This window comes from Manacus vitellinus, unplaced genomic scaffold (assembly GCF_001715985.3).
Source record: "Manacus vitellinus isolate BGI_N305 unplaced genomic scaffold, ASM171598v3 scaffold_5_pilon, whole genome shotgun sequence".
NCBI classification, from domain to species: domain Eukaryota; kingdom Metazoa; phylum Chordata; class Aves; order Passeriformes; family Pipridae; genus Manacus; species Manacus vitellinus.
Window position 1 is genome coordinate 3,729,750 of NW_021940682.1, and position 26,284 is coordinate 3,756,033.

General features: G+C 40.8%; 1 protein-coding gene across 1 annotated transcript in view; it reads left to right on the top strand.

Annotated features, from left to right (window-relative positions):
- The first annotated feature begins 6,470 nt into the window (after positions 1 to 6,470).
- The window catches only part of SOX5 (SRY-box transcription factor 5), a 335,957-nt gene continuing 316,143 nt past the window's right edge, over positions 6,471 to 26,284 (top strand). The window contains exon 1 of the mRNA XM_018080711.2: positions 6,471 to 6,625. The gene's annotated coding sequence lies outside the window, so the exon portion shown is untranslated. The remainder of the gene's footprint in view (positions 6,626 to 26,284) is intronic.

A 26,284-nucleotide genomic window follows, 5' to 3' on the forward strand; every position in this document is an offset into this window, starting at 1 on the left:
TTATGTATGGTTTAGGGTTTTTTTTGTTTCTGAGCATCACTATGGCAAATGTTAGGGCTTTTAAGTCTTGGTCTGATGATGTTTGGGTGTTTGGGAGGAGTAGTACCTAAAATATTCTTCAGACTGTCTCCTCAAGTTGTTTAGTTTCTCCCATGCCAGATCAGTGTGCCTTATCCTTGGTCTTTCCCTTTCCCCAGACTCTCAGGTCCTGGTAGTGCTCCTTTACCACGACTGCAGAGGTCTCGGCTTCTCTCTGGTCCCAGTGAAACCAAGGTGATTGAGAGAGCAAAGCACTTCTAGTCCTGCTTTCTCCTCCCCCCCAGGCTCAACCTCCATCATTTCCCTGTGTGTTGATTAACTTCATTTAGATTTGTCCCCGGGAACAGTGAGTTGTGCTGAGGAGTCATCTGTCTTTTGCATTATATTTTAAGGAGAACAGAAAGCAAATGACACAGAGTATAAAATAAGTACTTAAGTAAACATTTTAATCTCACTTGGGGCAGTTTGACAAAATAATGAAAACATACCACGTGCATGTGTGTCTGCACATAATCATTGTCATCCTCGTTTGCTCTTACTGTCAGTATCCCTGGAGGTATTTAAAGGAAGTGTGGATATGGCTCTTAGGGATGTGCTTTAGTGGTGGACCTGGCAGTGCTGGGTTAAGGGACTCGATGACCTTAGAGGTCTTTTCCAACCTAAAAGCTTCTGTGATTCTCTGATTTTAGGGAACAGTGAGCCTGTGATTCAGGGCGAGCCTCGGCTCATGGCAACCTGTGACTGTGACGGAGCCGTGTCGCTCTGCAGGTCCCACTGGTTTAAGGAACAGCCTCTGTGTGTGAGCAAGTACCTGCTTTTAACACAATATGAGGATCAAGGTCTCAGAGGTGCTGAATCTTCAGTTTCATCTGCTGAATTTCAGCCTGTTTCTGATCTGTGATGGAGCAATGAAAGCAATAGTTCTTTCTAGAGGTGAGGCCATACTGTAATCCAAACCAGGAAAAGAAATGATGTCCCATATTGGCTTGTATTTATTTCAAATTCTGTGCAAAAATTTTAGTAGATTTTTCTTTTCACCACAGCATGCAACTATGACCTTTTTTCATCAAAAGCAGCAACAATAATTCACATCAGTGCATTATCAATTCTTTATACCATTAGTGAATTTGAAACAAAATTAAAAATGCCAAAAAAAAGATAACTATTTGACTATAGGAACAGTAATTTCCAGGTCATTTCTTGACTTCTGTGAGCAAATTTCTTCCAGTTTAGGAAATTCAGAATTATTTTCATTTTGATAAGAATGGAACATCCATTCAACAGACAATAAAAGCTTTTTAAACCTGTTAAATACTACGAAGTAGATGTGTACAGCTAATTAAGGTATGTGTTGAATAGTAATTATGTCATCCTGAGGGATTTACAAATAGAGTTGAGTTAAAATTTGATTCAATCTTCTATCATTCACAGAAGGTGCAAATTATTATTCATTTAGCGTGCTCTGATTTCAGTTCTAAAGGTAATCCAGAAAAAAGGGAGAGGGATTTCTGTTTTATCAGCATTGTTTAAGAACTAAGATCCCTTAATTATCACACTGTACCAATAGTCTGCTTCCCAACTTACTGAAGCAGTCATTCAGCTTTGAAACTAACAATTTACCCTCCAAGCAAAGAAAGATATAAGAAAAAGTGTTTAGTCAGCAAGCAAATACACCAAATTGTATGTTTTGGCTTTTGTTGGTGTTCATGTTTCTGAGCTGTGCAAATGCGAGTCACTTACACAATACCCTTCAATCAAAGGCATCAAAGCAAAGGAGACAGATTTCACAAGAAAATGAAAAAAAAAAAAAAAGACAAAGGTGAAATAAAGCTTCATAAGATCCAGTTCTTTCAATCTCCTGAACCTCTTTCCAGGGTCTTCCTTTTTACTTAACATGGATAGACTCTTGATCTTACTGCTTGGTGTAATTTCTCATCGTGGTAATGAAGAATTAGGTAAGATTCCTGATAACTTTGTGGAAGTATTATAGATTCTTTTACGAGGAAGTTACTACTGTGTTTCTTGATTCGTAACAGTAATTGGCAATCCTCATAATTACCATTAAAGCTGGCCAAAAATGAAAAAAAAAAAATGTTTCATGAAATATTTTTATGTTTTGGAATGAAAACTGTCTCTTTCAAGGAAATTATTAATTTCCTAAGAATCCAGAAGACTCCAGGACCTACAGCAGTAGTGGTAGAGTACTTGAAACAGGTTAAGTTTCTGTTCTATCTGAAAGGGTGGTCAGGCATTGCAATGGGCTGCCCAGGGAAGTGGTGGAGTCACCATCCCTGGAAATGTTTAAAAGACATGTAGATGGGACATGGTTTAGTGGTGGGCTTGGTAGTGCTGGGTTAATGGTTGGACCTGATGATCTTAGAGGCCTTTTCCAACCCAAATGATTCTATGATTTGGAGATTCAGCCTCTTTAGCTGCTGGGACTTCTCTCCTGCATGTCTGAGCTGTCATGGAAATTTTATCAAAGCAGATATTTTCTTGGTAATATTTTTTGTTTGCTGCATTTTCTTTTTTTTTTTTTTAGTAGGAAAAACTTTTCCTGCAAAATTTTCTCACTAAACCTATTTCTTGCATTTAAAAAAAAAATAAATCAGACAGTAGCCATATTACCAAAAGAACAAAACATTACTCCATTTTTTCCATAAAATAAGAACATATAATCTGTGTGGATGTGTTGGCAGTTATTGTTTGGACTCCTTGGAAAGTAAATTTAGTGTGCTTGGACTGGATATGTTTGTTGTGAGGTTTTATTGCAAAAAGATAAATGTTCTCCTGCGCTACTTTTTTTACAGTAGGTGTTTTCCTACTGATGTCAGTGGGACTAATCATGTAAATTAAAATGGCTTTATGGGAATAAGGGTTGTGCATCCTGCCCTACTTTATGCCAGCCAGAACTGAGGAGCAACCACCTCTGAGAGAGGAAGAGCAGCAGCTGCCCAGCAGCTCTCAGAAATGGTGTGCAATCCTTTAAATTGAGCTTAAACAAAGGTGCTGGACTTCTTTGGAAAAATTACCCAGACGTAAAACCTAATTTGCTGTGTTCTGATTTTATCTTTCTAACCGAAGTGGCATTTTGGTGAGGTGAATAGGAGAACCCACATTATGTTTGGTTGGTTGGGTTGGGTTTTTTGGAGGGAGACAAATGGGCTTGACATAACTGGTTTTCTCTGCACATCCCATCGTATTTAATCTTTCGACACAGCTGCTTGCTTACAGTACAGTTTGGAATACTATCCCCTGAAAAACTGACCCTATTTGTTTCTTGCAATCTGGCAGAAAACTACCATATTTATGAGGGTTTTTTTTTCATGCAGACTCTTAGAGTGCTTAATAGGGGTGGCAAATATTGTAATAGAAATGGAAAGTATTCCCAGTTCTTAGCAAGATAAGGAAATGTTGTTTCTTATCTGTGATTTGAAAAGAGATGAAGGGTCAGTGAGGTAGAGATACATGAAAGCTATTGCACACTTGGTAGAAGCTGCAAAGGACGAATATCTCTCACCAGCGGCTTGTTTGAGTGGAAGGGAAGAGAAAGAGGCAGCTCCTAAGTAAAGAGAGAGGATTAGAAAAAATGTCAAGTAAAATCAGAGAAATTTGTTGGTTTGTTTGCTTAAAGAAACAGGTACACAGCTTTGAGATGGTTAGTGAAAAGAAAAGAGCAAGTCAAGTTGAGGGCAACTTTAAATGCTTGCCTGTTGTTGACACTTTGGGATTTATAAAAATTCGTAGGTCTTTGGAGATAGCTGAGAGAAGCAAGGAGAACGGGACAGGCTCTAAGACACCTCTGATTTTGAGGGATTGCATGGAAGTACAGGTCAGTCTGCTGGTCTCCAGATGTAGCTTGGCCAGGGCTTGCCTTTTCTTCCCAGCTGCCTCAGTGTAGCTGTGTCAGAGGTAGGCAGTTGTGCTGAAAATGGAAGGGGGAAAGTTTTAGGCTACGCCTATCCCATCAAGAGCAGCTCCTTGGAAGCTGTTTTTTCTCAGCAGTGCGTTCAGGAGCTATGAAAATGGGCAGAGTTTGATTTCAAGATGCAGAATACATGTGCCAAACTTGGTGGTGGGGGCTGGTTGGGTCAGCATAATTAAATAAATTCTTCTCCTCATAATCCTCAGCAGACTTGCAGCTGATTGTCATCTAAAGTAAGCTACAGGAGCTGCTGGCTACCTGGCCGGTGCTGGCATTTCGGTTGGAAAAGGAGCTGATGCCCCAATATCTACCTGCCTCTGCCTTCTTCTGTAGAAAGCAGAAGAGAGGTGTCCTAAGCACCTTTTTGTTGTAGTATTACAATATAAGTGGATTTGATCATTGTGGCGAGCTATTTTTTTCTTAACACATCAGCTTTTGTCTTGCATTTATTTGCACACCACTCACCAATAAGCAAAAGGTGCATGTCCTGTACTGAGAGGAGTAACAGCCTCTCGTGGGCCTGGGGACCTGGGCTATGAACTTAGGTCCTAAAAAATTCCTGAGTGTGTGCTAACTAGAGAGTAAGTGCTTTGAGGAGAGACTGAGGGAGACTCTGGTTCTTTAGCCTGGAGAAAAGAAGGCTCAAGGGAGACCTTATCACTCTCTACAACTACCTGAAGGGGGGTTGTAGCCAGGTGGGGATTGGCCTCTCCTTCCAGGTAGCAAGTGACTGGATGAGAGGACATAGGCTCAAGCAACACCAGGGGAGGTTCAGGTTGGACATATAAGGAATTTCTTCATGAAAGGGTTACTAAATGTTGGAATGGGCTGTCCACAGAGGTGGTAGAGTCACCATCCCTGGAGGTGTCCAAGAAATAACTGGGTGTGGCACTTAGTGCCATGGTCTAGTTGACAAGGTGGTGATCAGTCAGAGGTTGGACTTGATGATCTTGGAGGTCTTTTCCACCCGAAATGGTTCTGTGTTTCTCCTACTGTTGAAGAAAAACTTATTCTTAAGTAATTAAAATACATGGGAAATGTGTGACCAGGCTTTCCCCCATTAGACTGACAGCTACAAGCATAACTAAATTTAAACATGAAAATTGAAATTCTATGTGCAGCTGACACACATGAAGTTGAAACTTCATGTGCAACAGTATTGCAGGGTGATAGTGTGCAGCCTGAGTGGAGGCCACTCAGATTTTATGCAAGTGAGCCTTTTGCTTGCCTCAAAGAATTTACATGAATGAATACCAGCATCAGACAGCCATTTTCCAAAAAGGTGCTGCAGAATGTTTCCCGGTGAAGATTTTTACAGTCGAGTCAAGGACTGTAAAGTCTTTAACTGTATGTACTCAAAAGGCTACTGTCATTTATCTATATGCAATGAATTATTGCATATAGATAAATGACATCTCTTTTAGGGAAGGGACAGGCTGAGGGAGCTGGACCTGTTCAGCTTCAAGAAGAGGTGACTGAGAGGGGACCTCATCAATGTGTATTTGTATCTGAAGGGAAGGTGTAGAGGATGGACCAGGCTCTGCTTGGTGGTGCCAAGCAGTAGGACAAGAGGCAATGGGCACAAACTGACACACAGGAAGTTCCACCTGAACACGAGGAAGAACTTTTTTTTACTGTGTGGGTGACCAAGCACTGGAGCTGATTGCCCAGAGAGGTTGTGGAGTCTCCTCACTGGAGATATTCAAGAACCATCTGGATGCAATTCTGTGCAATGTGATCTGGGATGGCCCTGCTTGAGCAGGGAGGTGGGACCAGATGACCCACTGCGGCCCTTTCCAACCTTAACCATTCTGTGATTCTGTTTCATATCACAGAATAATAATAACTTGAGGCTCAGAATTTATTATAAAGCAGGAGGATTTCTTCTGAGAGGGTGATGTCTCTTTGGGACAAGGAGATGAGGAACACCTCCACAGCACCTGTAGTAAGAAAAATGGAAAAGGACAAGCTTGTCCTCCCATTTATTCTTACTGGGATGTGTGCACAGTTTGCCTTCTTTGACAAACGAGTACATAGGCTAAAGTTTTGGAGCTGCACACTTAAAACTTGTATTTTACTTTTGCACTGAAGAGTAGAAGTAGCTAAAATAGCTGGTAGTGCATGTTGCTGAGCTTCTAATAGTAACAGATTTCAAAAATTATTCTTACTTTTTGGAGCTGGTAGAATGCTTGAGAGATTTATTTCTAGCAGAATTTGCATTCCATATAATTTGGATTTAATAACGTGGTATAACACAGGCAAAAGAGTTTCTGAGTATGTGACTCTATTTTTCCATGGCACAGTATGTATTTCATTTTAATTTTTGGTTGCATGCTAAGAAATCAATATGTAAAGTAAGAGTGAACTGATACTTATAAGGAAAGCATCAGAGAAGTTGAATAGTCATTTTACTGGGTTAGTATTTAAAAGTGGAATATTTCTGGGTGGGAAAGGGCTTCAGAACGGGGCAATTCACGAACCACTTCTTCCCCTCCAACAGCTAATTCAGAGACAGCAGGTGTGTAAGCAGCCCCTGGGAAAGAGGACCAAGTGTAGTTTCTGACAGAACTGAATGGAGATGATCCCAAGCTGAAAGTCAAAACAGGATCTTCTTTTAAGTTCACCGAGTGACCTACAATTTTATTCCAGCACCTAACACAGGTAAGAGACTTCTACAGAATCTGCATCTGCAATTCCCAAGGTGTTGTAATATGTGAATCCTAACTCTTATCCATTGGTGCCTTCAGGTTTTGAAGCTACTGGTACAGTGCCAGGTACTAGTACCAGGTTTTGGGTGGTTTTATTGGGCTTTAAGGTATCTCTTGGCAAAATCAAGTCAGAGGGTCATGAAGCATTTGTCAGCAATCCTACAGTAATGAGTTCATACATAGAATATGTTTGGGACCAGAATTTGAGATTAAAAGAGAACTGTTGCTTAAATCTTTCTATCTCGTTTCCCTGTAAATCAGGAGAGATTTGTTTGAGTTAAGCAAAAGGTCTGTATCAAGGTGGGAAGTGTTGTTGGCTCTTGGCTCCTTGCTGGAGCTGATTGCTGAAGAAAGCAAATTTCGTCCTGAACTGTGTTGCTGTTACAGAATATACAAAAAAAACCCCGGCAAATGAAACCCTGAGAAATTCCAGCTTGGCTTTTGAAATGTTGTGTATAAACACTAGGGATCTGTCTGAGAGAGGATACCTGCCCCATCCAGGCTGGGCCAGGTGCAGGCAGCTGTGTGGCAAACTGATGTTACTGTGCTGATGGGCAGAGAGCCCTCTGGGAGGCGGGGGCCAGGAATTGATCTCCATGTTGCAGGTCTCCGCCTCGAAGTTTCTTTCTTGTTCCTTTTCAGTTTCTATAGGCTTGCTCTTGGCATGAGGGGCAGATTTGGACTTTTCTTTATTCTTTATGTCCATATAAAATGCCCTGCTGTGTGAGTTACTTAAAAAGTCACGTTCGGTGAGGAGTGGGGGGACATGCTCTGTGTCTGCTCACTGGAGGGACAGTTTATTTTAGATCATGAAGACTGATGGCTGCTTTGCTCCCTCATCATTATCATCATTTTATTGGGGGTGTGAACAGCAAGGAAATATGGGATTTTATGCTCTGTGGCTTAGTTTTGGTCAGATAAGTCTTCAGGGTGGGAATATCCTTCTTCCCCACCTAGTGTACCCACAAGACCCTCGTATTAAGATGTAGGCAGAGCACTGAAGGTGTACAACACATCCTGTTTTACACTCCCCCAGTGCTGTTTGTTGTATGTGACTGTGTGATTTTGAATGAAGCATAGCAGTTTGTGGCTTCTGCTGCTCTGGAGAAGACCCCCCTCAAAATGAGGAGCTGCTTCTGCAGCTGCATGGGCAGTCAGAGCCAGGGAGCTTCCATGGGGCAGCAGCCACAAAAGCTGCTTTCTGACAGATAGTGCCCTTATTCCTTAATCATTAGCCCTAATGAAGGGGTTTTGTCAAAATGGGAAAAAAAAAAAAAGAGGGAAAAGAAAAAAGAAACTGAGAAAGAAAAGAAACAGACAAGAAGGAGAAAAGATGGGGAATAGTTAGGATTATCTCTGTGCCGTCTCTCAGGTCCAGTGACAAGACGACTACAATGGGCAGCTTTCAGGACTGCATATGGTCTTCCTTCCGAGGGAGTTGATTAAGCGACTCCGGATGAAATTGAAATCCTGTGATTTGACCTTTGTCTGGCCTGGGAGGACTGCAATTCGCATAACAATTTCCTTTTGTTCTTTGTTTGGAGTTATTAATCCAACATGAGCCTCGAATTAATCAGGGGTAGTGCGTTGTTACATTTCTAATTCACAGCTCCACTGCTTGTGTCTTTTTTAATTAAGGCCGAATGATAGCAGGCCTTAGCCCCTGATTGCAACACTTACTAACCACACATTGAGGGATGAAGAGGCTAAATAGGCAGAATGAGATTACTTCAAGGTTTCACTTAATTGTTTTCTTCCTTTAAGTAAGGAGCACTGAGTGAAGGTTTTTAATGCCAGGCTGGGAGGGTTTTTTTATGTGTGTGTTACGTGTGTGTGTATGTGTGTGCAGGGGCAGGGGAGGTTATGCCTGGTGCACCAAGGACTCAGAGCTCTAATGGCTCAAGGGTTTGTAAAATTGAAGCCTTTGGTTATTGATTTAAACCATTCCTCCCACCTCCCCTGGGGGCCAGGGGCAAGGGAAGGAGGAATAGAGTTGAAGAGCATTAAACTTAAGTTAGCTGCATGGATTTTCTTGTGTCCTGCGTGAACCCACTTGTTTATGTAGTTTTTTCTCGCCGTTTGCTACTGGTTCAGAGGTAGAAAATGCAGGAAGATTGAAGGCTATAAGAGATGCTAAAGAAATGTGTCGAGACACACAAAGGTCTTCAAAGCCTGGGAGTGGTGTAATAATGATAATAAAATAAAGGCGAGCCAGTTGTGTCACACACCAGGTCTTGCTCATACTGGAGGACGTTTGAGTCATGTTTCAAATGCTGCTTGTAAATTTGTACTTCCAGAGCAGTTCAAGGCCACAAGGGCTCAGGTGCTGTTCCAGGGGAACAGTGTAGATGATCTGGGTTAGGTTCATGCTGTATAACTCAGTCTGTGCCAGCCACTCGGGATGCTGGAAAAGAAAATGCACTGAGTGCCCATTTATTTACACAAATAGTTCTGCTAGCTTAAAAAAAAAATAAGAAAGGGATGACAGGATTCATATTGCAGGATCAGGCCCAGTGTTTTGGCCTCCTATGGTGTGGTACATTGGATATGATTGCTTTGGAGAAAGGTTAATATTTATAGTCCCAAACCTTCAGATGCTGAATATACAGAAATCCCACTGAATTCAGTTTGTGCTGTGTGCCTGCAATATCAGATAGAGCTCTGTAATTGTGGGAAACTAACTCTTACTGACTTATTTCATCCATCCAAGAAGCTGGATGGATGGGGGAAGCACTTGCTTGGAAGAGTTAATGTTTCTGTGTAAAATGGCAAACTGGTGTTAATTATACCAGGCTGTAGATATAGAACTGCTGTTCTGACTCTGGCACAGGATAAACAGGGCAGCAACACTGTTCCTCCTTTTCTAAATGCTTAATGTGCAGTGGCTGTTCCACACAGGGTTATCTAAGAATGCAAAGATAAAACCTCTAGATAGATTAAGGTGTAAGCTCCAAAGGAGAAAAATGTACCAGGTAAAAGCTTATTTCTGTGTTTAGAAATCTAAATTGTAAACTGGGTCTGCTTTTTTAGATGAGCCTGAAAAGGACAGTCTATATTCAGCCTTCCATAGAAATGTATATAGTATGTGGAAACAAAAAACAAGCTAACACACAAATCTTTAGGCCTTGCTTTCAGTTGGTGCAAAGAAGCACTAGTGACTTCTGTGATCAGTAACGTCAACACAGGATTTACCCTGAATTGGGTTCACAGGTTCAAAGGCATTTTCTTCACTTTCCTGCTCTTTTCTTAGGTGCTGCCTGATCCTGTGTGTCAGGATACTTCTGGTAGATTGCCAGCTCCCGTGCTGGGAGAAGTCAATGGGATAAGAAGATGCTCAGCATTGGTTGGAGTAGGGCTGCCTGACAACCAGTTCAAGTACCTTACACATTATTTTGTTTTTCAGAACCAGTTTTGATGCTCTTACGTTAAATAACACCTTATCCTGCAATTGAATCAGATTTTGCATGGAGAGAATAATATTGAGTAAGCACATGAGAACCTGACAATCAAATCACTTACTGTTGTTTATTTCCATTTAAAGACTGAAGGCTTACCATTTGTCACCTTGTTCTCTTTTTTCCTAGAAATCTTTATAGATGTTTGTTTCTAGCAGACACAATTCCAGAATGAAAATTGACTTTTAGTGCCATTCTGTGTTTTAAATCTGCATGCTTCTTTTTTTTTTTTATTTTTGTTTGAATGTTCGCTGCTGTTGATTTAAAGGTGTCACATTACACTTCCAGCGGGTCTCAGGATGAATGTGTTTCTTGTGTGAGTGTTTTGAATAACATCTTAAAACCCAAAACCCAGTCTGTTCTGTCTCATGGCAGTGGTCATTAGAATGGGCATATTTGGGGTACTTCTAAAATCTCCTTCTTCCCCCTATCCTTGTTACAGCATAATGTTCATCACTGATGTATTCAGTAGCTCTCCTGAGCAAAGTCATAATACCATTTAAGTGCTTTGAGATCCTTAAAGATAAAAGAAGTTGTATAAACAGATGGCAGTTGTATCACAGTGCTTCTTGGGATACTTAACCCTTGACGTGAACTGTCTTGCAGGACCTTGCTGTACAACTGGGGCCAGGTACCCTGTCAGTGGTTTTCAGCAGTTGGCGTGCTCTGTATAATATGACATTTCCGATTTTTTTCAGTTACTCTGTGAAGGAAATTAGGCTTCTTGCCATACTCAGGAACCAAAAGACCAGGCCAGGGTGTGTGATAATGCTTTCCCATCCTTGCCCAAAGTGGCTATAGTTGCACTTATTTGAGGGACAAACCACTGATCTGTAGTTCTTGAATATTTGCAACTGCACCAGTCAGCACTGATGAGTCCACACATAAAAAAGGAACGACTTCTGCTGCTGCTGTTCTTCCTGACAGTTTTAGACAATCCGTTGCTATTTATGAAGTATTTCTGTGGGGATCAAAACTGCCCTGAACTGTCCTCTCCCCTCTGGCTCCAGCAGGGATGTACTCCTCACGTCTGCAATGACAAGTCACCCTTGTGCAGCAAAACGCCAAATTTCAGCAGCAGTGCACCAGCCTCTCCTCCACCGTGTGTGGAGGTGCTGACACTCCTTCCCCTTGAAACCAGTGGCAGGTTGGCCCCGGCCCGTTCCATTTGTGTGCTCTCCCCTTTCGGACATAAGGTAGAGATTACGATTTAATGGTCCTTTGAGTTGCTCGGCGCTCCTCCCTCTGCGCTGTCTCCCCGCGATCCCCCTTCCCGCGCCCTCCCTCTCCCCCCCTCGTCAATGGGAGCCTTTGATGTTGCACAAGAGAAGACTGTTGGCTAACAGTCTGGAGGCTGCTTCGTTTGAGCTCACCACCACATGAAAACAAATATATTTCATTAACTAGCTGCCCCCTGTTCGGGTGCCCTTTTTTGATGTCAGAGCGCATCCTGACAGAAATCAGAAAGATATGTGTGATTAAGACCAGTACTAATAGTTAGTGCATTGTATTGTAAATTACCTTTCTGGGCCCTGGTACTTTATCAGCCCCACTGGCCTTGGCTTGGGTACATTTTTGACTACTCTGTATATACAGTGTATTAGCGCAATGGAGATCATTATGTGGCCTGTATTTGAGTCATTTTTATTTAAGATGCCAAACAATAAGCTGTTGATTGGGGGAACAAGAGGCGAACAATAATGTTCTGTGTCACATAATACACCACCATTTTCCAGCTTTGCTTTAGAAGGGCCCTCTTTATTGTTTTTGTATAAAAATGGTTCTTAGGAGGAGGAATATTTTGCTGAGGTATGTCATTATTTTGCAAATTTCTATTATCTCATCATGTTGTCTTCATTGTAAATTGCAGCTAATTAGGAACCTAGTTAGAGCCCCAGCTTTGAGGCTGGCTTTTTTGTGAAAAGAGCCCACCGATTACCGCACTACAAGAGAGGAAGGGAGAGAAAAAGGAGATTAATCTGGTTACCTAGGCGACACTCGCTTCCATCTGCGAGGAACAATACATTTTTGTTTCCTTGGCTCAGTTCAGATCTGTTTTGTTTAGGGGGGAAAAAAAAAGAGAGAGAGGGAGAGAGAGAGAGAAGGGGAGAGAGGGAGAGAGAGAGGAGGCAGCCCCACAACAATGCTGGACTCTGTCTGGCCCCGGCTTACCCGCTTCCATCCCTCCACAAGTTCGGGGTCTCGGGGGAGTGGGAAGATGAAAGAGATAAGCTCCAAAGTTGTCAAAGGTCGTAACCTTGCCACACAAAGCCAGCAGTTTTACTTCTAAATCCCCTTCTCCCGAAAAGCACTTAATGAAATAATATACTGTGCTTCTCAACACCCCGTAGTCTTTATTAAGCAGCAAGGCCCCAGAGATGGTGAATTTAAGGAGTCGGTTAAAACTTCTGACTAAACAGTTGCTGACTGGGAGCGTCTACTGCAGATGTGATGGGGATTTTCCGAGCGACAGAGACAACTTTTCTTCCACTGTCTCTCGTTAGCAATATTGTGGCTTCCCTGACACATGTTTTATAGCTGCCTTCACACAAAAGGCAAAGGTCTGTGAAGGCAGGGCAGTGTGATTTTTTTTTTTCATTTTTGTTTTTAATTTCTTTCTGGTTACCTTCACAAGGTCATGGTTTAACAGATGACAACGACCTATATCTTTCTTGTTGTGCATCAAACTATTAAACCCTTGCATGGCTTTTGCATAGGGTAGACAATGCAGCCATGTTATTTGCTTCTTATTTTGGAGCAACTTGCCAGAAAAGGGACGGGGGTAATAACCAGAGCTGATAGAGCCTAGCTAAAAGCTCAGAAATGCTCATGAGCTCTTGAACTGAATTGGCTAAACCCACAGCCTTTTGATAAGCATAATGCTTTCTCCAGGTGTTATGTCATCATGTATAATGTTTTACTACATGGTAGCATTATGGATGATGACATAAAGTCACAAAAATATCAAAGTTACCAATTTTAGCTTATCTGAGCTTTCCAACCCTGGACTGTGCTGCTGATAAAATCAGAACAAGTATCAGGTGAACAACTCTAAACCTCCTATTGTGCATTGCTCTGAAGTACTGTTCTTATATCTTCTTCCTCTGAAGAAACTTCTAAGAGCTTCTTCAGTGACTGTGTGTTGCTCCCTCTGACTGGAAATGATGGTCATCATTTAAAAAAATTACAGATGTTCAGGAGGAGAGAATGAATGAAGGTACAGCTGCTTGTTTGGGTGGGCAGAGCGAGACACCTTGGAAGTGAAGTCATTTGAATTTCTAGTTCTGCCAAGTGCTTTCTGTGGGATCTTGGCCAATTAATTTGGTCTACTTCTGCCTCAGACCTTGACCTGTAAAGTTGGCAAAGCTATATTTCTCTGCCGTGGAGGATAACTTGAGTCTTAATTAATTAAGGACTTAGGGAGAGTTTGAGATGCTTGGATGCAGAGCTCTGGATATATGCAGAACTTTTAATCCTTACCTATTCTGCTTCAGTAAGTGCCTTGTTGGGTACACCCAAACCAGTTCTTCTGAGAAGAACTCTCACGTGAAAATTAAATTAATCCTACTTGACTTTGTTAATTGGAGAGACTTGCTGAGATGTTTCGCAGACATTTGGATGGAGCAGTTGTCACCTCACAGACAAATTAGCCCACTGTTAGCTGTTGTAGCTGTTGTTTTACAAGCTCTGATGAGAATGTCCACGGTAATTCTGCAACAGGTTAAAATGAGGTGAGGGGGGAAGGATGGCTCTGTGTTATCCATGTGCAAAAAAGAGAAGGACAATACTTTTCAGTACACAAATGCTACTGTTTGAGGCAATGATTTGGTGAAGTAGCAACTAAAGACTTAGCAGTATAAAGAAAGGAAGAGGAATATTTTGCAAGTTTGTTTAAATAGCAATCTTGTATTTTAGTAATAATGTTAATTCTGAACAATTAGAATGCCCTAAATTGTAGTGGAGTGGAAATTTTCACCCATTAGTAGAAAGAACCAGCATGACTCCACATAAGAAGTTAAAAAGTTTACTCTGAACTACATTATAATTTGGAGAGACTTCAGGGTTAGCCTTCCTATTCTTAAAGATGGGTGGGGAGGGGCATTCAATAGCTTTTCTTGGCTTACATTATTCTCTCATCTTGTGGAAAAGGTTGATAGTGATGGAGTGTGGACAGGGTCACACTCTCCTCACTTAACTCTTTGTTAAACAGACATCATAACATGATAGTCATATTACTCCTACTGGGGTGTATGCATTTGGGCACCAAAGAGCATTATCTCCAGCTAGGAATTATCAAGGAAAGAGAAAAAAAGAAGAAAATGCAACGTCAGTTTAAGTGACTGCTGGGGAGAAACAAGAGCACAGTTTGTTATGATCTGGTTTCACTAGGTCTCAGAAGATCAGGAGTCAAGAATCAAAAAAGCATTTTAGGAAAAAAAAGTCCAGGCTGGCCCAAGATTTGTTGAATCCTGAAGCTACAGAGATGGAAGAATACACATGCAGAATTCTTCAATAAAGTGTGGGGAAAGGTCAATGACTGCTGCAGCCTCAGCATAAAAGGTGGGGGCATTTATTGTCAGTTCTGTACCACTGTCATCACAACAAGGAATGCTGTTTCTGTGTGTGCACTTCTAAGTACACATCTGTTTCATTTTCTTAGAATGGAGGAGATCTGTTATTGCAAAGAAGACTCTGTTTCCTCTCATGTCCTGGCACTGCTGCTAAGGTCTGCAGTACTCTATGCTTGTCTAGATAGACCTGGTTTACAACTGAGATTTCTTAATGCCCCAGCCAGCTGGGTTTTTTTGAGATGGTGAAGGTGAGATGTGCTCTGCACTTCAGCCTCACAAACTGTGGCACCAGTGGACTGCTGCCCCCCTAACACCAGCCTGGAGCATGGGATGGGGACAGGTTTCCAGAGAGTAGCACCAGGACCTTATTCCTGGAGACTCTAATGTTTCCCTGGAAGGTCTTTCTGTCTTTATTTCTAATTGGTAAAATCTGCCTAGGCCTGTCAAATCTGACAAAATAAACCCCAGAGGGGACTATTGCTGCAGCTTCACGTTGCAACTTTTGTGTTACGTTTTGGAGCAACCCAGAGTGGCATCTTGTTAGTTTGAAAGCTCCTCAGAGGGTTTCTGTTCAGGCCAGTCCCTTATCAGAGCCAGTTTAAGAAATTTAGCTCTTAAATTCTGTTTCTTTTGAAACTCTTTTTTTTCTGTGTTCTGTAATGGTTTCCCTGTGTTTCCAGTCCATTACTGTCAGTTCTTTTTGGGAATGTCAGATTGCATAAAAGTTGATATAAACATTCAGCAGAGCTTGAAGCAACCCCTGAATGAATTTTGTCTTGGCAAACCTACTCCTTTACCAAAATAATTTCTGAATAATCATTGCAAGGATGAAGATCTGTGTTATTCTAAGAATTGGTAATTATTTTTTATATAGGAGTTTGAAGAGATATGAAGAACTCAGAGGGACAAGTTACAGTAATTCATGTTTCTTGATCTGACGCTTCTTTAGATAATTTTACCTTCCCTTTCAACTTAATGAGAAATTTCCCTGGGAGCATAGGATGCATTGCAAATGTTTGCTACATAAGCAAGCCCACAATTGGCCACTAGCAGTGGACAGTTTGGCTGTTTAAACCATGGTTAGAGTCAGAATTTAGGTTGGAAAGAACCTCTGAAAGCCATCTGGTTCCACCCTCCACTCAAAGGAGGGCCAACTTGGAAATTGATTCAGGTTGTTCAGGATCTTTTTCAATTTCTAGGTACCTGGTCCAATACTGTACCTCCCTCACTGTCAATATTTTTTTTTCTATATATTTGATAGGTATTTCCTTTATTGCAGTTGCTCTGCTGAACAGCATAGGCTGGATCTAAAAGCATTTTAGTCACATTTCAGTAGCATGTCAAATGTCATATCTTTTTGGTAGAGGGAATTTGCATGGTACAGGATTGAATGTTAGTGTAATTACTGGCAAACATGGAAGATGCACGCTGTGCCTGGATCTCCTGAGATGACAAAATTATTGGGGTGTATTGGCTATCAGAGGACGTGATGCTGTTGAATAACCACCTCTGCCTCTCTGTTTCTCTCTCACTAATATAGTTACCTCATTTCTGACAATAGAGAAGAAAGGATGGGAGGAAAAGAGAGAGAAAATCCTTTTTCTGGAGCAAATACAGTCTAAGAGACCAGTGTTCTGTATACACATGAGTTGTAGGTAGTAATTTGGTTTATCCCTTTCTAGGCCACACCACATCAATGGCTTGACTGGGGGCAATTGGAAAGGAGTTCAAGCAAACAGTTGCTGATCACTTTTACTTCTTCCTTACTTTATTTTTATCCACGGTTACCCAGTGCCAAAATGAGAGGACTCTTGTGTATAATTTGTATTTTCTCTGTGAACAGGGAGCTATGTTTAGATTCTCATGACTGAATAAATTTCCTCCTGATAAGAGCTCTCTTTAAGACAGGCCCTATCATGTGAGACTGTCTCTCTGTTCTACTTCATCCCTTTCTGCTCCTTCAAAAGTGAAAAAGACCAGTAGAAGCAGATTTTGAGAAAATATCCTTGTTTTAAAGGGTTTCCCAGGTTAATATGGAACCAGCACAATAACTGTGCCTTCCTCTGCAAATGAAACTGTTCTCTATTAGCTTTTGAGAGAAGCTGACAGATACACCCTCTATTTCTTCACGAAACATATGTTAGAGATCTTTGAAGAGGACTTCAATACAGTGCACAGAGATTTTGTTGGCTGCTTTGTCAAATGCTTTGGTTCAACAGTCCATAGAATAAAATAGAAATGTTACCAGCAAATACTATTAGAAAATCATAAATTAAGTCCCAAAATGCAAACTTGGCGTAATAGTCCTGGTATTATAAAATAACATATCCTGCGTCCTCTTTTCTTTGCCTTTTTGTTTCTGGACTCCATCAGTGCATTCAGCTGATGCATTCTGGGCATTAACATTAAATCTCAAATTTTCAAAAGTGAATGCCAGTGTGATCCAGTGTGATCATTTGATTAGAGCACTGGAAGATTTGTGAATAATGAAGGGTGACTCTCAAAAGATTTAGTAAGTCAGTTCGGTTTGGATCAGCTCCTGGAGTCTGGAGTGACTGTCTGTACAATTCAGGCAGTTAAAAGTTAAACAGGTTTTCCTATGAAATTGCTAGAATTTTGTCTCCTGCTTAGTGTTTACCAACATGCACATACTTCCTGTGATAGATGATGACAGGAGAAAGGGTTGGTTTTCACGGAAGTACTATGACCTTAGGAAAAAAAAAAAATTTGGTTACAGAAAAGTTACAGCATCACTGTGGGAGGGGACTTAACAGAGTTCCATCAAATATCTACTGCAGTCAATTAACATGCTTTGCAGTAGATATTTGATGGAACTCTGTTAAAGTCCTCTCCCACAGCGATTCTCCTTGAGCAATTTTACAAAACCATCCTCTAGATGCAAATCTACTTTTTACTTTCTGTCTTTGAATGTTGTACCTGCTATAATTCCTGTAAAATTAATAACTGAGTAAGCAGGGAAAAAAATAGTGTTCCTGTTAATAGCTATATGTTTGTTGCATATTTGAGAGATTTTATTCTACTACTGATCCTGCTAATATTTAGTTGTGTGCTTGGCTATGTGTAGGTCAATAGTTTGCAGGTCTTGAGTACAAGTTATTTCATTATTGCTGAAAACACCCTTTTAGACAACAAAAAGGAAGTGAAAAGTAACGAAAAAAGAATGTAAAGCATAGGTGGTTAAAGTATATACAACATTTATCAGGCACTCGATTTGGAACATTTTATATATGTGTGTATTTGTAATTTAGCCATTTAAAAATGTCAAGTTGATTGGCTTCCTTTCAGAAGATGGTTTGGTGGTATTTTCTTTACTAGTGCCCCCTGTGGACCTGCATACATTGATTGCTCTTTCTCCAGGCTTTCAGTGTGGAATTTTTCGTCACATTGATGAGCAGTAATTGAAAGAAATAAATAAATGAAGGGAAATGGAGGGATTGATGGTTTTCCATACTTTTAAAAAAAGTGGCATTCTAAGTCAGATTGAAACAGAAAAAGACAAGGAAATTAAGATTTCTCATTACTTTTTCTTTCTTAGCTATGCTTGTATATGGTGTTATAGTCAAATTCCCCAAACTAGGCTGATTGCATACACTGGATTGACTGAAGGCTTTTATAATTTAGTGTAAAATCAAGTACACTATGCACTATTCTCCATACTTTCTCAACTCTTTCTGCCATCTCATGTATATTCTGGCCTTTAAGCCAGTCTTTCTATAGATAGTGCTTTGTAGTATGTAAATGTTTCAGCAGCTAGATGATGTCTTTGGCCAGCAAGTCAATAAAACTTGCTGTGAATCTGCACATTTTCTATTGCATTCAACTTTTATGCTTCCAGAGTGAAGATGATTAACTTTTAAAAAGTTTGGAGAACTTGACTTTAAACATTGTTGACAGTTTCAGGAATCATTGGGCAGCCTGACATAATGTTATTCATGATGAGAGCACTGTCAGCACAGATCAGGAGCGGTACCAGAGAGCAATGTAAGGCGATATTTTCGCTATATTTTGTGGGGATTTAGCTGTGCCACTTCTGTTAATAATGGGAGTTTTGCAGTTAAATCCCCGAGCATCGTCCCCCCCGAAAAACGCTGAAAACATGCCCTGTAGTGGAGCTTGAATTCAATTTTATGTTGGCTGCTGTTTGGACATTGAAGATCATCATGTCTGAGCAGTCACTCTGGTTTGAGTTTCCTTCAGGTGCTGCTGAAGAGTGAGTAGGGAATTTGTTTTGGTTTAACCCCAGCTGGCAACTAAGCACTGCACAGGCGCTCGCTCACGATCCCCCTTGAGTGGGATGGGGGAGAGAATCAGAAGGGTAAAAGTGAGAAAACTCGTGGGTTGAGAGAAGAACAGTTTAATAATCTAAATAAAGTAAAATAATAAATTACTGTAATGAAGAGGAAAGTAACGGAAAGTGATAAAAATAAACACCAAGAAAAACAAGCGATGCAAATGAAAAATTATTGCCCAGCACCAACCAATGCCCAGCCTTTTCCTGAGCTCCTGGCCAACTTTCCTCCAGGTTTAAATGCTGAGCACGATGCCATATGGTCTGGAATATCCCTTTGGCCAGTTGGGGTCATCTGTCCTCTCTGAGTCCTCTCCCAGCTTCTTGTGCACCCCCAGCCCACTCGCTGGCAGGGTAGCTTCAGAAGCTGGCAAGTCCTTGACTTAGGGTAAGCACTGCTCAGCTACAGCTAAAACATCAGTGTGTTGTCAATGCTATTCTCATCCTAAATCCAGAACACAGCACTGTACCAGGTACTGTGAAGAAAATTAACTCTATCCCAGTAAAAACCAGGGCAGAACTGCAATAGTGAATGGATGGAGTATTCTATGATTTGTGATCTCTGTTGCTTTCTGTGCGTTTAAGCATCAGCAGATACATCTGTCTTCCAACAAATGCACTGACTTTGGGCAGATCTGATCTATCAGTATTTATATACATTATGACTGGTCCGTCAGGATCCTGTTCTGCACATTGTAGTCGCACGGCAATGCCTATAGTCACGTTTGACAGAATTTCTGAGTGAGTTTGTTTGGACCTTTCTTTTCCTGGGTTATGTTCCTGATGAGTTTCCAGCATACTGAATTGTAGCTTGCTTCAGATGATGCAGATGACATTGATAACTGGCCTGGAAAAGTCGACATGAGCAAAGGGATGAGATGATTTACTCTGTAATAATTTTCTTACTCTCTCTCTCTCTCTCTCTCTCCCCTCCTCTCAAACTAACCAGGATTATGCAAGGCTTGGGACATCAGGCAAAGGAGAGGGTAGTCTGTATGAGAGTACCTCAGCTTGTGAAGGCAGCTTGTTCTGTCATTCATGGTTCTGCCCATGCATTCAGGGATGGAATGGAAGGCTAATGGGAATGACCAGCAAGCCTCAGTAATGAGGGCAATTCATACAAAAATGTCTGAATTTGCTTTTAAATGAGTTTGTTTCTATTCCTGTTTAGGGTCTATAGAAATGTAGGGACTTCAGGAGCTTCCTTTGCCAGCAACAGTATGGAAGAAACAAGGAAATGAAACCAGTTCAAAAATATTTTGTAACTGCCATTGTGTATCTGACTTAATGTATTTCCATGACACAAACAACCCTGCCATGAAACCATGGCTGTGTATCATTACAGAGATCACTTGTTTGGCTGCACAACTGGTTGGTGAATAAAGCCATAGGTGTTGACTCGAAACCCAGCCCAGCAAGGGGGTACAGGTTCTCATTCTCATTGTCTTCAGAAAGTAAACTTTTTTTTTAGGATGCAGATTATATCTCTGTGTTTGTATAGTGTGCATCATATAGTGAGTGCCAATGTAATGTAAATAGTCATAATGACAACTTCAGAATTTTTATATGGCCACTAAATGTTCATTGTGTACATGTTTCCATAACTATTTTTCCTTTTTCTTGCCTTTTTTTTCCTCTTAAATTCTGATGCAACTTGGGGAGGGGGAGAGAAGAGGAAACAGATGTATTAATCTATCAAAAGCCGTGCTGAAAATGTTTGCATGCTTCAACTGAAAGGCCTCACATCTCAATTTTAAGCCACAGCTTCCATCCACTCTTGTTTCTGTTTACCTTTAAAGTATTTTCAGTCATTGTATAATTATAAAATAATTAGCATACTTCAAAAACTACTATTTTTGTAAAACCAAGGTTTCTATGGTACGAATTTTTTCCTAGCTGTGACAAAACACTCTTGAAATTACAGTAGCTTGATGAGATCTATATAGAACTTGTAAAAAAGGAACAACCTTTGTGCTGCTGTAGCTGGTTACCTCAGCATTTCCCAGTGCAACCTGAGTTTTCATGTGATTTTTTTCAGCTGTCCACACACCCACTGCAGTGATGTTCATTGTACAGAATTTCAGGGTTTTACTACATGGTGTCTATCAGATTCAAATATAAGACATTTGATTGAATTATTCTTCCCTAGAAGCTGTTTTTTTTCTCTTTGTATCATTATTTTTAAAGTAATTTGTTAGACTCCCTGGCTGTTCTTGATGTCAGTTACCTTTGGGTTTGTATGCATGTCTCTTAAATATTTCATTGAGGCTTGATCTTGCAAGGTCCAGAGTACTTCAAGGATTAAATATGAGTAAGTGCTTTGTAGGATCTTCAGGAGCAGTGCTGGGGCAGAAGCAAACCCTATAGCAGAGCCACTCAGTACTCGTGACAGTCAGGGACCCAGAGATTCACTCACTGTTGGGGTTTTACCTCACTTTACTCCACTATAGTGTGGATATGGGAACATTTGTGCTCATTTCCACAATTTTCTTTGGTTAATCAACTGATGCTTGGAAAATTCTGTGAATTCTTGCAGAGAAGTACACAGTGTGCATATTTGGACTCCGCGTATGCGTGTTTATAAGCATGCAAAATATTTATTTATTCCAATTTGATGAAGTGATAGTCCCAGCTTGAAAGTAGTCTCCTGCAGATGTACTATAAAATGACTGAAAAAAATCCTTTTTAATGCATCAGACACTGTAATGTGCAATCCATGCCCCTTCCTCTAAGCTTTTACGATGCTAAAACTTGGAATGTCTGCAGAATGTCAGGTAAAAATCATTTTGTATGTAAGAGTTTAGGACAGTTATACCTCTTTATGCTGATTATGAACAGTTCTAGTTTCTATGGCAAGTGTTTTAATTTAAAAAACTTCTGTGACAGACCACTGATTCTTGACAAATGGAAGTGTGGCTTCCAAGCCTAAGCTGTGTTGCAAGATCAGCCACAAGTGCACACTATCACAAGGTTTGAAAGCAATCTAAATCTGGCATTACCAGGTGTCTTTGGGATTATAACACATGCTCAGCCCTATTCTGACATGGGATAGAGAGCGCTGGGATTCCTGGCGGAACTTTGCCATCTCCTGTCTGTGAGCTTCTCCTCTCTTTGGCTCTCCAGCTCTGTGATATAAGTACTGAGGATCCTGGCCAGAGAAAGATTCTGTCTTATGGTTCTTGAGGGTGAGGTACCAGCCACCCCAGCAATAATGAGTGTCACAAGCAGAGTAACTCCCCTTGAATTTCCCTTTTATGCTCAAGGAGAGCTGGGATTCTGACTCTTTAAAGACTGAAGCAGTGCATGCATTTCTTTTGAATACTTGCTGTGGACTGCTCAGCTGATCACGGTTTTTCTGGGTGGATGAGAAAACAACAGGATGATAGAGATATTCTGATTGCATGAAGGCCGTGGGCTATGGTGTTTAGCTTGTCATACTGCTTCTCATATTATGGTTTCCCTCCTGTCTGATGAACAGACTGCCAAGAGAGCCTTAAGTGTCGGGAGACGTTCTCAGATTTCATGTACCTGGTTTTAATCCTATTAGTTAGCAGTGCGCTAAAATTCCCGACTTTATTTTGGTTAGCGTCCAGGGGAATAAGGAGGGTGATTCTTCATCTGCATCACACAGGGCTATGTGACAAGGTTTGTGTTCTGTAGGGTTTTCTTCCCTCCAGCAGAATGCTGCTGTTGTACATGAATTAATTCTTTGACTTTGGATGCTTATTTGGGTCTGGGCGATTATGTGATCTTCGAAGGCAACTCTGCGTGGTTGGTCCACTTGCAATTACTGCACTCAAACTGGATGCATCTTCTCCAGACACCAAATGACAATCTGAAAAAAACTTGCTTGTATTACTTTCAGATGAACATGGGGGTCTTTGTAACAAATTGAAATTACAATGCATTAGGCCCTAAGGGTTTCTTGTTGATGGTTACACCCTGTTCAGCTTTTGTTTCCTTTCTGCTGCCATCCTAATTACCAGATTTATCCAGATATTGACTGAAGTTTGTCCAGGTAGACCGAGCACTCAGGTGAGAAAGTTTGTATTAGGGAGTGACTTGCTTAGTGTCTCAGTTGCTGAGGACTTGGTGACATAGATTCCTTGTACCATATATATTAATTTCCTTTATTCTTTTAGCACAACTTGTATCGAGCTAACAATTCAATAGACATGAATTGTTATAATCTAGCTATAGAAAGCACACACACAAGGCAAGTTTTTATTTTTCAGTTCATGTTGGTGTACATGAAAGATAACCCCCAGAGGGGCTCTGTCTACAAGCACTTGGGACTTCTCAGAGGAAAATGTACTGACAGATCTCAGGTCAATACCATAATCATCCCTCAAAGAGATTGATTCTGGACATACTGTAGGTAATGGATATATTTTTGTTCTGTTGGGATTTATGTCACTTTGTTGTCCAATTGTTCTAGACATTTTGTCCATCAAAGTAGGAGCATCTACACAGAGCAATAAAATAACAGCTTGTCTCCTTGGATCCAACAAACAAAAAAACCCAAAAATGCTTTCTGATCATTCAGGCTCTTCCATATTTGTAGCACTTAAAAAAATTAATTGCAATGGCATTTATTGGCAAGAGTTGGCTGCTAAGGGCTTTCTGGACTTGGAATGAACACAGCTACCTAGTCTTGTATCTCTAAATGTGCATCTGGAAAAAGGTAGTAATTTTACCTGACTCCTTTCTGGTATGTTCCCCTCCTTCCTCCACACCACCTACGGCCCACAGTGGCTGGCATGTTGCTACAGAGTGACTGCAGGAATCTGATAGCATGACCAAAAAAAAAAGGCAAACCCTGCTGGTGTGAAAGGAAACTGCTCAGAGGGGTTTGGCCTGCAGCAAAAGATCTTGGGTGGCCTCGGTGCCTCTGGAAGTGGTGTAGGGAATCTCTTTGGGAAGAGTCAGTCCTCAGTCAGTCAGGCAGGAGAATGGCAGAGCAAGCTGTGTGTATTTATGAGGCTGGATTAAGGAGGAGTCTGACTGAAAATTTGAGGGCTTTGGGTATAAACTGAGTCCCTCACAGCTGAAATTCTTACCCCATCCTCCTTTGCTATCAACACATCCTGTGGTTTTCTTTAACCTCTCCCGCGTTTCCATTTTGCCTCCTTCCAGCATCCCCCTCTGCATGTCCAGTCTTCCTCTTTCACTGGTTCTTTCAGTCGTTCTTATTTTCTCTAAGGAACATCTTTTTTGTTGTTATTCTTATCTAGCCAGCAGGAAAAACTGCTTCTAGTGCTGAACATTACTCTGGCTCTGGGGTCATTGAATCTGGCCCGCCGAGGTATCTAGGAGAAACACTTGGTATGTTGACATACTAAGATGAAGTTGTCATGATGGCTGTTTGGAACACTGTCTGATTTGACAGTATTTACTTTCCCTGCAGTTTTGGTTGAAAAGAAAAACAGTGTGTCTGGGGACTAGAGCTGCAACTTGTAGTCTGGACCCGACGCTCTTAAGAAAACATTTATTTTTTTTTAAAACAGATAGTGAAATGATTTGCCATCAGAGAAGATAACCTGTTAGTGATCTGTGATAATTTTCTGAGGCTATTAAACTTCCAGGTATTGTGCAAATAGTCTTCACTTGTTAAGCCAGAACTTTTTAGGTAAATATTCCCTGTTAATAGCCAGATATCTAACTAAAATATACGAATGTAGCACGTTCTATTATATTCTATATGTATATGGAGCCAATAATACTTGTGAAATAGTCCCATTCTTCCTCTGTTTCAAAGAAATAATGTTAATGCTTGTGCAGGCTAATGAATTGAGCTCTAGGGACTGAAATTCTCTGTCCATTCACGCAGCTGCTATACCAGTCAGCAGCAAGTTCAGCCACACTGTATTACAGAAATGCCCTGCTTTTATGATGGATTTCTTCTGTAGTCAAATAGGTAGCTCTCAATAGGATTCATTCCTTGGCCCATTTGCTTCCTTGGACAAAACCAGGATTGTCAGTCCCAATCCTGAATGTAATTTGCTGAATGTTGCAAACAAGCAACAGTCCTATTGAAATCCCTACTCAGAATTAGTAACTGAAGAGTGATGTATTGTTTTGGTACGTTTCCCTGATCTAGGAGTATTCTTAGCTGGGCTTTCTTCCAATCCTGTCATTTGTGCTAGGTAGTGTCAAGAAAAGAGCATAAGCTGCAGATGAATGCTGGGTCACATCTTAATTTCCAGTACAAGTCGTGTTTCTTTTTCTGTGTCCTGAAAAAAAAAAAATCATTGAATCATTTGAACAGGGTGAACATCTAATTAATGTAATATCAATAGATATTACTAATCCTTAAATGGTTCCAACTGTAAATTCTTACCTCTTTTGATGTGTTACTTAGGCATAATTTCATTTCAGCTGGAAAAAAAAAAAAAAAGGAAAGGGTCAAATTGTGCCCTTACAGGCAAATCCAAAGGCAACATTTACATCTAAATATACAATCAGGTCATAACAAATCACTTGATCAGTCAGTGAGCTGCCTGATCTTTTCTGCCTGGCAATCAAAGGGCAGATTCTGATACTGTTTTGGTAAGTAGCCAAATTGGTTCCATCTACATGAACAGATTCATAAGAACTTTAACGTGAAGGAACTTCTGAACTCGCATTTCATACATGCATGAAAGCCTGCAGCTCCCTTATGACGCCAGTTCTCAGATCTGAGTACTGAAACAGTGCTTGAGTCCTGGCAGCCCACAGAGTTTCATGTGGATATAAAAAGTAAGCAGGACTGTAGCCCTCAGCAGTAACACCTTACATCATAAAAAAAAGGAAAAAAAAAAAGGAAAAAATTTATCCCCCAAATTCCCCACAGTTAGCTTGAACAGATCCTGACTCCAGCTGCACTTCCAGAGTTTTTCCAGAATTCTATCAATTGTTCTGTCAGTTGCTAACTCTCCAGCTGTTGACAGGGACATTCTCCTCTAGTACCTATTCAAACCAGAACCTCATAGTACATTTTAAAATCTTTTCAGTTGCTCTTTCATGCTACTCTGACATTGAAACCCAGAGAGGGAGATCAGAAAACTGGGGACTTCTTGTCCTCATAAACCTCCAGGAGTGCTGGCTACTCGTCTGCTATGTGTTGCTTTAAACTTTACAATGTTTTATAATCTGTTCAGCTGTATGGTCTCCTGTGATCTGCAAACATTAAATATTTACATTAAAAATCTAATGCATATCACAGGAATAGGGAAGGGCATGTTAAAGCTTCGCAGAACAAATTACATGTAGTGGTTGGGAAACCTCAGAGAGCGTAA